Source organism: Musca autumnalis, unplaced genomic scaffold (genome assembly GCF_047663935.1).
Source record: "Musca autumnalis isolate F117 unplaced genomic scaffold, ASM4766393v1 scaffold_4, whole genome shotgun sequence".
Lineage (NCBI taxonomy): Eukaryota > Metazoa > Arthropoda > Insecta > Diptera > Muscidae > Musca > Musca autumnalis.
In genome coordinates, this window is record NW_027411977.1 from 149,473,817 (window position 1) to 149,488,934 (window position 15,118).

A 15,118-nucleotide genomic window follows, 5' to 3' on the forward strand; every position below is an offset into this window, starting at 1 on the left:
GGCAAACAATTGGTGTTAGCTCCGTCGTCAGAGCTGTCAGTCAGTGCGATGAATTGATTAAAAGAAAACACATAAAAAGAAAAAGTCATTTTGTGAAAAAGTTGAAGTGTTAAATTCATGCATTGTACTTTTTTAGCTAAAAATTTGATGACCACAAGTGTCCTACCCTAGTGCGCCGGCATCAGATCACCCATCTTGAGCCGAGTATAGGAATAAAAGCAAATCAATACAAAGCCAGCAAATACCGTGTTTTCTTTGACTCCAAGGGAATTCAGGAAATTCAAATACCTAGCAGACAGCGCAGTTCCCTGAGCCTCAAGAGGAATTACAAACGAACGCTGGACGAGCTGCTACGCCACCACCGCATAACAAAGGTACAAACCAGCAATAGCGAGCTGAACATTGATCCTCGGCCTACAAGTGCCAGCTTCTTGGAATTGAGGTGTGTATGCTTATATTGTTTGTTCCCTCTGAAAAGAAAGTGTCTCATATATACAAAATATATATAAACAAAAAACTTATTGAAAGAAGTTTCTAAAAATTACACGGTTATGTGTCAATTCAATTTGTGAAACACACACATATACACACATTATCATACAGACAAAAGGAAAACGGTGTTCGAAAAGAAGTAAATAAAAACCGTTTTCAAATCAAATTGATGTTGTGCAAGCAAGAGAGAAAAAAATAACATATGTACGTACATAAAGGTGGATCGAGCCATTTTGGTTTACAATATATATTTGTTTAGTTGATGATATGTGGTTTTATGTACTATATATGACTAGTGCATTAAAGTATAACCTGTATTTTGTGATTCTTTGCTATGGATTATCGGATTGAAAAAGAATTTTAGTGTTTCCCATCTATGGTTCGTAGATCACACGAGTTAGCATATTAGTGTCAACCTCCGAAAATTTTATTTTGTGGTTAACTAAGGTGAAGATTTATAATCGACACTTTTGGCTGAGAAATGTGCATTCTATGTTCAAGGAGAGCTTATAAAAACATCGAAGGTGCACGTCAAACAATAATCCTGCGGTTGAAGGATACAAATAATTCTGCAAAATTTAAAAATCTGGTGTTGTCTCGTTAGCGTGCATATATAAGAGTAAAATATTTTTGAGCTTTTTGTATGAGATTCGCTGTGTATTTGCAAAAAGATAAATGTTTAAGAATAACAAAGCTGAAATTGTTGGATTTGTGTGACGATAAGCTATCACATATTTCTATAAGAATTTTATATAATCATTTCTTTGATATTAAATTTAACGGGCTAACCTTCATAAGTGCTTCTGAATATCATAACAATGGCAACAGAAAATTAAAAAGATGTTCTGGAAGAAATAAATAGGTTTGAGGCGAGACTCAAAGAAGAAGATTCTACAGAATATACCATAGAAAGGAATGTATTATGAACGAAATGAAATAGAAATGATTGGGGTTAAATTTAAGTCAGCCAATGAAGCGCAGTCGATAGAAATGAAAGACAAAGAAAAGAAGTTTCACACGAAATATAACCATGCCCATAGGTCGTACATAAAGTGTGTTAATATTATATCTAATGTCAAAAAAAAAAAAGATTACAGTTCAATAAGTAAATACTGTACCCATGGCTCCAAAGCAGAAGCTTTCAGTACATGTACCTCCGTGTGATAAGGGAACATTTCGAGGTGATTATGTAACGTGGCCCACATTTAGGGACCTTTTTACAGCAATCTTTATACATATATAATACAAGCTTGAGCCCAGTTGAAAATCTATTCTACTTATTTCAAAAAACTGAGGGAGAGAGAAATATAGCCCTCACAGCAGAGAATTTTGAGATTGCGTGGACAAATCTCAAAAATCAGTATGAGAGTTTTAATAATTAGTCAATTGCCAATGCGATTCTCCCGTGAAAGTAAAAAAGTTACAACGAGATCTTAACAATTGCATATCCGTTTTGAAATTGTACGAAATTGATATAGGATCGTGGGATCCGATTTTCGTTTTTTGTGTTCCTCTAGGCTCTCAGAACAGACGTTTAACCTACGGGAACAATCTGTCAAGAATAAAACTCAAGTCCCATCGTGGAAAGAGATGAATGAGTTCTTAACAAACAGGTTCCATGCTCTAGAAAGTGTGTCTGACGTTACGGGGACGAATAATGAGTGTTAAAGTGAAGGCCCCAAAAAACCATCATTCTAAAGTCGACACACTTCTGTGTAGGTTGTGTAGAGAGAACCATAAGATTAGATCGTGTAATAAATTTTTGGCCATGTACCAAAAGGTTCGAGGGACTACACTTCGAAAATTAAATTATGGTTTTAATTGTTTGAAAGTAGGATATTTGTATGTTAATTGTACAAGTCCAAATGGATGTTTTTTTTTTAATGTAAGAGAAAACATTATACTCTACACCATAAAGATTTTGCGAAAAAAAGATCAATGACAGCAAAATAGAAAGAATAATGCTCCAAATGACCAACGTTCGTCTAAAAATGACATGAGACAGTTCACAGAAGTTCGTAACCCAATGGAGAACGTTCAGAGTTATCACTCATCCTTACAAAAAAAGTAATGTTAGCCACCGCATGGGTCAATATTTTTCATCAGGGATCAACTTATAGGGTTCGAGCACTGATTGACCCTTGTTCCGATGAAACTTTCGTGTCTGAACGTATTCAAAAACTTTTAAAGCTACCCTGTGTTCCTGTGTCAGCTGAGGTGACAGGATTGGGAGGGCAAGTAGTTAGCAGGACTAACAAAATGGCAACGTTTGAGATAACGTCGAACATAAATCGAAATATCTCACTCAAAGTAGAAGCTCTAGTAGTGTCTCAAGTAACTGGAGACATTCCTACGCACTCACTTTTTTATAAGGCTATATCGAATCTGCCAAAACTGGAATATGCAGACCCAGATTTCATAAGTGGTCAGATTGATATTTTGTTAGGGGAGATTTGTACCCTAGTATACTTAGAGGGGGTGTACGACATGGAGTCTTTGAAACGCTCGTGGCTCAGGAAACAATCTTTGGCTGGATTGTAACAGGTCCAACTTGTAAGAAAATTCAGTCATTCAATACAAGAGTTTCCTTTTCGACTACGAAGTCAATAGATGATCATCTGGCCAGGTTTTGGGAATTGGAGGAGGTAGCCCACAAAAAATTGTTAACAGTGGATGACAAAAAGTGTGAGGCCATTTACTGTTCTATTACCCAGCAAAAAAAAGTCCTCCCAAAATCATGGGTTTTGTAAGGGATTTTTGGCAGCCGTAACTACTCACAAACCCCCTTTCCTCCCCATTATTTTTACAAGGGCATGTCGCACTCATTTTCTAGTTATTTTATGACCACTAGAATAAGTAGTTATTCTGTGGCCACTAGAAGTTGAAAAGTAAGGTGAAAATTTCTATTTTTAGAATAGTTGTAGAGAATTTGTTTTTAATTTCATCACACTTCTTACTTTTATTTTATTTCGCTGTCTGCCCGAGTTGAACCCACGAACCCTCTGATTTCTAGCCAAAGACACTACACACTGTGCCACGCACACGAATATTAAGGGTTGATTAAGAGCTTAAATGTGCAGTGCACATGTGCACCACGAAATTTAATTAACAAAAACCCGCGTGCCGACGGTGGGCGTTGAATACACAACCCTAGGATTTATAGTCGGACATACACACTGTACCACCGTCCTCATTACTTAGTGAGGAGTAAAGTATGTAGATTTGCCTTGTAAATTTTTTAAGAAGTAACCCATTACTTTTCGGATTATTTGTAATGCAAAAAGAAGCTTGTTTACATTACTTTGTAATGGGTTACGTAATGACCAACGGATCCGATTTTTTGCTGAGTACTAAGCGAATCCTGGATCGTAGATATGTAGTAGATCTGCCTTTTAAGTCAACAGCTGGAACTGTGGGAGCAAACAGGTTTATAGCGGTTCAACACTTCTTAAGAAATGAGAAGTCTTTGTTTAAAAATCTTCATTATAAGAAGCTGTATGATGACGTCATGAATGAATATATATCACTAGGACATATGGAAAAAGTCAATGGGGAGAATTGTGTCTCAGCATACTATTTGTCTCATCATGGAGTATTTAAACCTGAAAGTTCAACAACGAAATTAAGAGTCGTTTTTAATGCGTCTAGCCCATCTTCAAATAAAATAAGTCTCAACGATATGTTGTACGTAGGTCCTATTCTACAGACAGATTTAGTTACCCTTGTACCAAAGTGGAGATTCTTTAATTTCGTTTATGCGGACAATAGTAAAATGTATAAACAAATATTGGTAAATCCAGAGCACACGGGGAGAATTGTATCTCAGGACTATTTGCCTCATCATGGAGTATTTAAACCTGAAAGTTCAACAACGAAATTAAGAGAGTCTTCAAATAAAATTAGTCTTAACGATATGTTGTACGTAGGTCCTGTTCTACAGACAGATTTAGTTACCCATGTACTAAAGTGGAGGTTCTTTAAGTTCGTTTTCAATGCGGACATTAGTAAAATGTATAAACAAATATTAGTAAATCTAGACGGTTTATCAGACTACGTCCTAAAAACGGTCGTGTTTATTTACAAACCTTTTGCCTTTTTTATTTGTAAATAATAAGTAGGTATTTTATGTTTTCTAATTTCAAGTGTTTGGTTTTATTTTGCGTGATAATTCAATGTATGTGAATGTGTGTATGTACAATGTATGTTGTTTTTAGATTTTGTTTCAAACAAAAGGTAAGTTTTAATTAGTTTTTAATTTTAGACAAATTTCACAAAGTGCAATATTAGAAAAAATTTAGTGCAATTTTAATTTTAAGTAGCAAATGTTTAATTATTTATTTAATTTATTTTATTTGTACTTGTTTTTTGTGTAATTCTCTGTTGTATTTAGTAACAATTTTTTGTGTTTAAGTTTAACTTTTGGTGTTGTAAACGTAACAAAATGTAACTTTAGTGTTTTTAACTTGTTGTTCTTAACGTTTAATAGAATTATATCGTTTTGATGTTTCAACTTGTAACTTTCACTGGTGTGGGGAATCGCACGCTTTAATGATCACTGACGGAATAATTGATTGCTGTCCTTTGCACTGCTTTTAAAGTAGACAACTTCCAGGATTTATTGGAAAAGAGAGCAATATGTTAATAGCTAGCGACCGCGGGTTATATGTATGTGTTATATATGTACAAATGTAAATACTGCGGACCGCTAGCCAAAAATTCATCAAAACAACGCTACAGTGTTCGCAATAAGTATGGTCCTAGACCATACATTCTCCGCCCCCAAGACTCAGTGCATCCTTCTCATCTTATCGTCGTGGGCTTTGCTCGAGGCGGCAATCTTGATTTGGTAAGTATGGAGTCATCTGTAAATAAACGGGAAGAAGGAGTACTATGTTTTTATTAAAGAAGCGGCCCGACTAACTAGTCGGAAATAACTTGACGACCTTCGTTATGGGTCGGCTGATGTTACCACCAGCAGTCTTTATGTCTACCACTCTTACGTTTTGGTCGATTCCCTGGTGGGTCTTTATAATTCGTCCTAACTTCCAATCAGTTGGAGCTGAACGTTCATCCTTAAGTACAATTAAATCACCCTCCTTAAGATTGTCTTGTTGATACTTCCATTTAGTACGTCGATGGAGCTCATGCAGATATTCAGTTTTCCATCTATTACAAAAATATTGGGAGATAATTTTCAAGCGTTTCCATCTATTGACAAGGCTAACATCTTGGTCTGAAACATCGGGTTCGGGAGGGGCTAAAATTGGTGTACCGATTAAGAAGTGACCTGGGGTCAGAGGCGACAAATCGCTAGGATCCTCACTAGCTGGACTCAAGGGTCTTGAATTAAGACAAGCTTCGATTTTCGACAAAATTGTGGAAAATTCTTCGAAGTTTTGTTTTATTTGTAATTCAAGATGTGTTGTATGTATGTGTAAAAGTGTGGACGTATTTGTGTATTCCCACGAACAAAGAAAGGGTCAACATCAGTCCTTGGTTGCAAAATGTTGTTAAACTAGGGTCAAAGGATGTCAAATTGTATGTTTTATAGCGTTTTAATCTTTAAGGTACAGTGTCGGTGTCAAATTTCGCCGCACCCTGTAGTCCTTTCCACGCTTTCAAAGCACAAAAAAACTCATTGGTACTCACTTTGACTCTCTGTGTATAGTTGGGAGTGTGTCTGTGTGTTTTACCCTGGTGTTGTGTCCAGAGATGTCTTCTTCTTCCTGTATGTTGGCGCTTGTTGTTGTTTTGTAATTTTTGTTATTCCGGCCGTACCGCTTATATTTTGTTAAAATTGTATTTTGTTGTTGTTGTATTTATTTTAATTTCAAAAATAACTTTTTTATAATTCACTGTTTATTGTTCTTTTGTTCCACTGTATTTGTTCACAAATTTGTATTTGTTGTTGTTCAATAATTTTATGTTAGTTGTAATATTTTTGGCAACTTAATTTATGCATATTAAATTTTTTGCCACAAATTCGACAAAATATGCTTTGAGCCACTGTACACAATTATAATTTTTTGTCGTTTTTAAATCAGCGTTTTCGTGTCTGTCTTTCACACACTTTTTGTTGTTGTTGTTTCTAAATGCACTTTTCACTGTTCTATGTTCAACCACTTGTTGTTGTGTTTTTATTTTTTGGCGGCATTCTCACTGGAATTTTTTGTATTTTCTTTTTGATTTTTTAAACGTTCACTGTCTTCTCTTTTTTCCAGTATATGTTTTTTGTTGCTTTTTTATATTTTTGTAGCACTTTTCTGTTTTTAATATTTGTATTTTTTCCACTTTTTTTTTTAATTTGTTAAATGTCACTGAGTATTTACTTCTATTTGTTATCGTTTATTTCTTTCACTGTTCAACTGTTATGTATTCACTGTAATGAACCACGCGTTCAAGTTCACTTTTTTAATGTAATTTATTTATTTCAATAATTGTATTTTTTTTATTTTGTAGTTTTTTACCTCACAAAACACTTTCGCAATTTTTTAAGTTATTTATAAAAAACACAATCTGGCTCGCAATGGACCAAAATGTTTATTTACAAACCTTTTGCCTTTTTTATTTGTAAATAATAAGTAGGTATTTTATGTTTTCTAATTTCAAGTGTTTGGTTTTATTTTGCGTGATAATTCAATGTATGTGAATGTGTGTATGTACAATGTATGTTGTTTTTAGATTTTGTTTCAAACAAAAGGTAAGTTTTAATTAGTTTTTAATTTTAGACAAATTTCACAAAGTGCAATATTAGAAAAAATTTAGTGCAATTTTAATTTTAAGTAGCAAATGTTTAATTATTTATTTAATTTATTTTATTTGTACTTGTTTTTTGTGTAATTCTCTGTTGTATTTAGTAACAATTTTTTGTGTTTAAGTTTAACTTTTGGTGTTGTAAACGTAACAAAATGTAACTTTAGTGTTTTTAACTTGTTGTTCTTAACGTTTAATAGAATTATATCGTTTTGATGTTTCAACTTGTAACTTTCACTGGTGTGGGGAATCGCACGCTTTAATGATCACTGACGGAATAATTGATTGCTGTCCTTTGCACTGCTTTTAAAGTAGACAACTTCCAGGATTTATTGGAAAAGAGAGCAATATGTTAATAGCTAGCGACCGCGGGTTATATGTATGTGTTATATATGTACAAATGTAAATACTGCGGACCGCTAGCCAAAAATTCATCAAAACAACGCAACAGTGTTCGCAATAAGTATGGTCCTAGACCATACAGGTCGCATTTGGAGTGAATTGTGCACCGTATTTGCCCTCAGGACATTATTAAAATTGGTAGATGATGAGGAATTTGATTTTCCAATTGGCGCTCGTCTCCATCGCACATCAATGTATGTAGATGACGCCTTAGTAGGAGCCCACAGTGTTTCAGACTCAATAATCGCCCGCAAGCAGTTAACGGGGATTTTGAAGACAGAGTGGCTCGAATCTTGGAAAAGATCGGTAACAGATCATGTTGCTTCGCACGATAATCCTACTGATCTAGCAACTCGGGAGATGGTCCCTTCTGACTTGAAAGGAAACCGTCTATGGTGGCATGGTCCAGAGTGGTTTGTGCAAGATCGTGTAATGTGGCCCATGTCGTCTAAACCATTCGAAACGTCAGAGGAATCCAAGCCAGTTAAAGTCCACGTTGCTAGATCATAGCTCTCAAGAAACCTCCCAAGGTGGAAGCGTCGTTTGACATTCTAGAAAATTATTCCTCGCTGGCTACAGCAATTCATGTGACCGCGTATATATTTCGATATTTTCATAGGTTAAAGAAAACAGTCGGATGTGAGGTTATCTCCAATCGCCTAACCGTCGATGAATTTAGCTTCGCTAAAATCGCCTATTCCACTTATCCCAGGCTCAACATTTCCCACAAGAGTTGCACTGCCTTAAGAACAACATAAATCACCCCTCGTCAAGCCTCCTGTTGTCTTTGAGTCCGTTCCTCGATAGGCACAACGTCATACGTGCCAATGGGCGCCTAGGGTCCACCTCAAGGCGAACGGCATCCCGTCATATTGGCCTACAAGAGTCGTTTATCAAGGTTGTACGTTGATTTCATTCACAAGATGGTCATGCACGGTGGTCCTAGGTTGGTGTTAAATACTATCCGCCTTGAGTGCTGGATACTGCGGGCAAAGAATCTAGTAAGTTTGCACATAAGAAACTGTAAGAAATGTGTCCTGTACAAAAAGAAATTCCGAAGTCAGATAATGGCTCCCTTACCAGTCGAGAGAACTCATTTAAGTCGTCCCTTTGCGAATACGGAGGTAGACTTTGCGGGGCCCTTCGAAATAAAGAGTTTCACAGGAAGATATTGCCGCATCACTAAGGGTTGGTTATACGTGTCTCTTTGTATGTTTCTCCACGAAAGCAATACACTTAGAGGCAGTGAGCGACTTATCCACTCCTGCCTTCATGGCTGCGGTGGCCAGATTTGTGTCCCGTCACGGCTGTCCGAATCAGATGTTCTCAGATAATGGAAGGAACTTTGTGGGAGACGCTCGTCGGATTGACTCCGACTTTATGGCCCTGGTAAAAGAAGTACGGGACGCTGCAGTTGTGAAGTACGGTCACCAGAGATTGTCATGGCATTTTATTCCTGCCTCCGCACCGCATATTGGCGGTTTGTGAGAGGCAGTAGTCAAATGTTTTAAAATGCATATGATGAAGGATAGTGGACAAATAAAGTATACATTCGAAGAGTTCACAACCCTCCTCGCCACCATAGAGGCATATCTCAATTCTAGACCGCTAGCGGCGCTTTCCAATGAGGTCGAAGATTTTAACTCCTGCGGAACCGAAAGAATTGTCTCAGGCCGATAGTATAGTGAATAGATGGAGAAAACTGAAAGCTCTCCATCATGAATTCTGCCGTCGTTGGAAGGAGGAATACCTTCGGGAATTAATCAAGTGTAATAAGTGGAGGAAGCCGCAACCAGATGTTCAAATTAACGACCTGGTCGTGATTCGAAATGAGCCATGTGTCCCAATGAGTGTCGTTTAGACCGAGTCGTAAAGGTATTTTGCGGTTCAGACGGTAGAGTCAGAGTCGCGGAATTGAAGACCCAGAATGGACTGGTCACTAGGCCCATTCACAAAATGATACTTCTCCCCTCAATACCTAAGCATTTGTATTCCTTTGTTCATGTTACAGCTTTGTTGCTTCGAATAGTTTTCAAACACTAATTGCATTCTCTTTCTTACCAATAGGATGGCAAACTTCAATGCGATGTATCCGTGCCTGTATGCAACCGTTTCCACTCGATTCGGGATTGTACCCGTTTCCTTGTGCTCTCTATCGAAGCCAGGCGACGTCAGGTCGACAAGCTTGAATTGTGCAGAAACTGTCAAGCTCAATCACATGGTAGCCGTGACTGCCCAAGCACAGCGAGATGTTTTAGGTGCCAAAAAATCATCATTCGTTGCTGCACCCGATAACGGAGGGTAATGTGTGGTTCCGCATGACTGCTTCGGTCCGTCTATTCCCGACTGATGAGGACTGGTGTGAGATTGCCAGAGTAGTGATCGATCCCTCGCGCAAAACTTCAAGTTTTACGATGGATGCCGTAGAAGCATTTAAATGTGATCTAAAACGTGGCTATACTTCGATCGGACTCTAGCACCGAAGCTTCAACCGAGAAGTAGTTCATGTGAGATGCGTAGTCGAAGACACCAGATACGGGAAAACTCCCCCAGCTCAATTGGACCGTATGTGGACATGGTATCATCCGATTGTGGGACGTGCGACTCTGGCAGATCCAAGTTGGGGTAAGATGTCGCCCATCAAATCTTTAAAGGAAACGTCATTGGGAAATCGGGACAGACATTGATTCAACACATAGTTTTTGGTCCCGTCTTCTTCGGTCAAGGAAGAAAAGGAGAAAGGCCTAGACCAGCGACAAATCCCCCTCGTCGCTAATAAGCTATATGACAAGCTGTCGAGCACAATGTATAAACATGAATTTCCAGTAGTTATAGATATTTTTCTAACAGTCGCCATAAGACACCCTTAATTTCAATTAACTCATATGTATTTTTTACAGAAAGTTGGTGTAATTTAATTACTTTGTAATAATGAATTGGAATACTTTCCTTTGAAACCTGTTTGTCAACCTTTTTTGGTACTTTGAACAAATTAACTCTGAACGATACACACTCAATTGTTCTATTGAATTATTCGAATTTCCATAAGCATTTAAGTTTCTTTACCTCACCTCATATGAAATCACGAACTGAATTATAATGTGATAATATCATACTCTTTTAGTTAAAGCCTTATTGTAACTTATCTATACGTTTTAAATTGATCTGAACCTTGTGTAATATTGCACTTACGGCAATGGGTGGCGGTATGATGACGTACGCTCAAGGGTTAAGCACATCCGTTTTTATAACTAGTTTTGTCCTACTTGTTCAGTATATCTGACGGCGGCATACAATTGGTGTTAGCTCCGTCGTCAGTGCTGTCAGTCAGTGCGAAGAATTGATTAAAAGAAAACACGTAAAAAGAAAAAGTCATTTTGTGAAAAATTGAGGTGTTTAATTCATGCATTGTACTTTTTGAGCTAAAAGTTTGATGAACACAAGTGTCCTACCCTAGTGCGCCGGCATCAGATCACCCATCTTGAGCCGAGTAAAAGAATAAAAGCAAATCAATACAAAGCCTCCAAGGGAATATAGGAAATTGATATACCCAACAGACAGCGCAGTTCCATGAGCCTCAAGAGGAATTACCAACCAACGCTGGACGAGCTGCTACGCCACCACCGCATAACACAGGTACAAACCAGCAATAGCGAGCTGAACACAATGAAATGCTAAAAGCGTCTTTATGCGTTACGTTAAGTTACGTACGTTACGTTCAATAGTATACGTGTCTTTACGTTTTTCACTAATTGAACGAATGTTTATAGGTATACCATGGTATTCGGTTATCGGACAACAGACAGCGCAGTTCCATGAGCCTCAAGAGGAATTACCAACCAACGCTGGACGAGCTGCTACGCCACCACCGCATAACACAGGTACAAACCAGCAATAGCGAGCTGAACACAATGAAATGCTAAAAGCGTCTTTATGCGTTACGTTAAGTTACGTACGTTACGTTCAATAGTATACGTGTCTTTACGTTTTTCACTAATTGAACGAATGTTTATAGGTATACCATGGTATTCGGTTATCGGTATTCTACAAGTGTGTGCCACTAATATAATAAACAACAAACCAGAGTCTGTCCTGAATTTGTGAAATAACTTTATTTTAATAAATTAAAGTGTTATTTCTTAATTAATGTGGCAAAAATATTGCAAAAAATATAAAAAAATTTTCAATAAAGTTAATGGCTACAAAGCAATATGCATTTGTGTATTTTGTTTTTAAGTTAGTGTTTTGCTATGTCGTACTTTGATAAACAAGCAGAAGACCCGCAAACATTTTTAGAAATTTTCAATCGGCTAACGATAATCTGGAATTCGCAGAGATCAATTCAATCGCGGAAGAGCGCACCTAAAGATCTTCTGCGAATCCCCAACATAAAGTAACTGTGTCCCGGAAGCGAATCCCGAGGAAGAATCGCAGATTAATAATATGGAATCGATAAGTTTAAAATATATGATTTTTAATTATTACTTTGGTTGATGGTGGTTAGTAATACTGTTTCTCCATTCACTTTGTTGTCTTTCTAGTTAAACTGGACAAAACCTGGACTTGTGCTGCGTTTGTCACTTCTGATAATATTATAATTGGCATTTATATCAAGCTTCTGTCGATAGTGTAAATGAGAATTACATATATAAACCAAATCAAAAATGTCAGTGACAATCATATTCTGTTATTCTCTAGGGCGATCATTTCAAAAATCTAAGAAAAAATGTAAACAATTTGAGCGAACAATCTTCCACAATTTTGAGAAATGTTTGCAGGGAGACAGTAGCAAATATCAACACATAAAGGGAAATATTTTTTTGATAAAGTATTCGAGAATATAATGGCAGATCTAGGCCGTTAATTCCTTTGAAAGGCTTGAAGGACCATGTACGGATTTCCACCAAAAGGACGAGAAAACTGCAATTATTGTTCTAAATTACCGACGTAATTTAGAGCTTTGAAATATTTGTTGCCGTCAAATACAACAACTACAACACAGCAAAGGGACACCACAAGTATATGAATACTTAAGTGCTGTTTATTTGGCACAATGAGTAAAAAAACACTGATTTTAAAAAGGTAAATGCACTGCCAGACGACGGATGTATTTTGTTTATTTTTGGGTTTAAAATGGGGGTTTATAATTTGGCGATCTGGGCAATCTTTACACTTTCACGACTATTCGAAAAGTAAGTTTAGAGATTGCGCCAAAGTGATTAGAGTTGGGGGACTATCAATTGTTATAAATCGATATCGATCAGCCCTTTCTCTATATCCATTAGGACGGATTGCAGCGGTTGGGGTGGAACCTTAACATTTGGGAAACATATTAACCTGATAACATATAGCCTCTTTCCGATAACATTTTGACAGTGGAACAAACAATCTCTTTCGAACCACTCCGTCAGCCAATATTATTTCGTCATAAAATTTCGGAATTCATGTCCATTAGTTTTCTGAAAAGGTGATAACCGGCAACACTAGTCCTAGCTGCAGTATCTAAGTAGGCTTCACCTTTGAGACCATTGACGTCTACTATAGGTACGTTATGGCATATTATTGTCGTTTGTATGCTATTGAAATCCAAAAGTTGAGGGCTTGCCATGACATTGCGGTTGTTGCATGTTGGACAATTTGATCGATAATAACCAATAGCACCACATCCATAACAGCTGAGCTTAGTTTCTTCTGGCTTTCCCCGCTTTTCCCTGTCGATACGTTTATAGCAAACTTCAGCTGTAAGGTTTTTCTTCCTGCAGTAGGAACAACGTGACTGAGACTTTTCCTTGGAATCAATATGATGAGACGGTGTGGCGGTTTTACTTCAATATCCCGTGCTTTATAAAGCAATTCTTGGAAAGTCTTAACACTCCCTCTAGGGATTTTTTCACGAATTTGTATGGAAATTTGAGAAAATATCATATTTATGATTGTGCTCTCAGGTAGTCTTTCTTTCAACTTAGCGGAGAAACTCCTTTTACGACACCCAAAATCATCCGTAGACTCATATGGTCGCTGTTTGTCCAGGAAATTTTCGGAATATATCCTCCATTTCGAAGTAAATCGATTGCTTCATTGAAAGTTTTGGCCTCATGATGTACACTTGCCACCAAGAGGATGCATAACCTTCTAAAAGTAATGGTAGTCTAGAGAGGGCTCTTTCATCCGTAGCATTTTCTGCCTCTTTGAAGACTAAACTCGTTGCAATGAAATCTTCCACTTTAGCTATATTTCTACCTCTATTGAAACGCGAGCTACATGAGCTAAAGCTGCTTCCACTCTCTTGACGAGCATTTATGGATCCTATTAAATGACTCAAATCAGATATATTGAGATTAACAGCGGCATTATTTGAAGCTGAGCTAGATGCTCCTTGATTTGCATTATTTGGGTTAGATGCCGTATTTTTCTTGCTACCAGACGGTACATTAGAAGAAGAAGACTGCTGGTTAGGGGAATTTATTTATTGATTGTGTTCGGCATTTTCGATTTTTAATTTCCTACCACGATACGAATTGCAACTACTATGCTTTTCCACAATACGCAAAAATTCCTCTCAATAGAATTCTTTGAACACTCGTTTACTTGCATTTTTGTGTTGAACAACAACGCTTCGATGAGACAACCTAACAACAATCTCTTTTTGTTACACAACAACGAAGTTGACGGCAGTTGTAAGGCGCAAAAATTCCAAATTATTGGCAAAACAGCTTCAAAATTTTTCACGTTGGGGCGCCAGTTGTAATTGCCAAAAAATTGTTCCTCAGTTTCAAATAGTTATTTCACGTTGGGGCGCCAGTGGTAAGGGGAGAAATATCCAAATATTGGAAATAATACCCTTAATTTTTATTAATTTATTTATATTATTATTTATACTGGGACGGATTAAGTCAAGTAGTATTCGTCCTCAGTTTATCTTTGCAATTGTAGCCTTAAGGCTTTCAATGTCTTAGGGAATATTATGTTTTATATTTTCTTGGTTTTTCGCCAAAGAATTTACCAACTTTATTGCTTCACAGCTCGATCAGAATAGAAAGATGCAAGATTATTTCTATGATCAGGTGGGCATAAGTAAAAGTTTTACATTGTCAAAAACTTATCGACTATGCAATGTCCTTTAATATATTAACTATGCGTTCATGCTTAGACTAAAAAAGAGTAGCTATTATCCTTACTAATATGCATAGATTTACTTAATTCCCTAATAAATGCCTTTTACACTTTTACCTAACGACCAATGTATTAAAAGATAAATCGTTTTTGTCTCCCCTGAAAATTTGTATTTTATAAAATACGAGGTTGAGGAAGTAAAGCATCGACAAGTAAACACAAAGATTGAGTTTGTACTCGAATATTTTGCAATAACAGTAATAACCACATTGCATATGTATATATTGAGCGTTTGAGATATTTGAGCAAAAGAGTACGCAAAGATACAATTATCGTCAAGTTTATTGGTACGCGACAA

General features: G+C 36.9%; 1 long non-coding RNA gene across 1 annotated transcript; it reads left to right on the forward strand.

Moving 5' to 3' along the window:
• The first annotated feature begins 320 nt into the window (after window positions 1-320).
• Window positions 321-10,604, forward strand: LOC141402752 (uncharacterized). Its single transcript, XR_012412710.1, has 2 exons — window positions 321-442; window positions 9,715-10,604. It is a non-coding gene; the product is annotated as an uncharacterized lncRNA (long non-coding RNA).
• The last annotated feature ends 4,514 nt before the right edge of the window (window positions 10,605-15,118 follow it).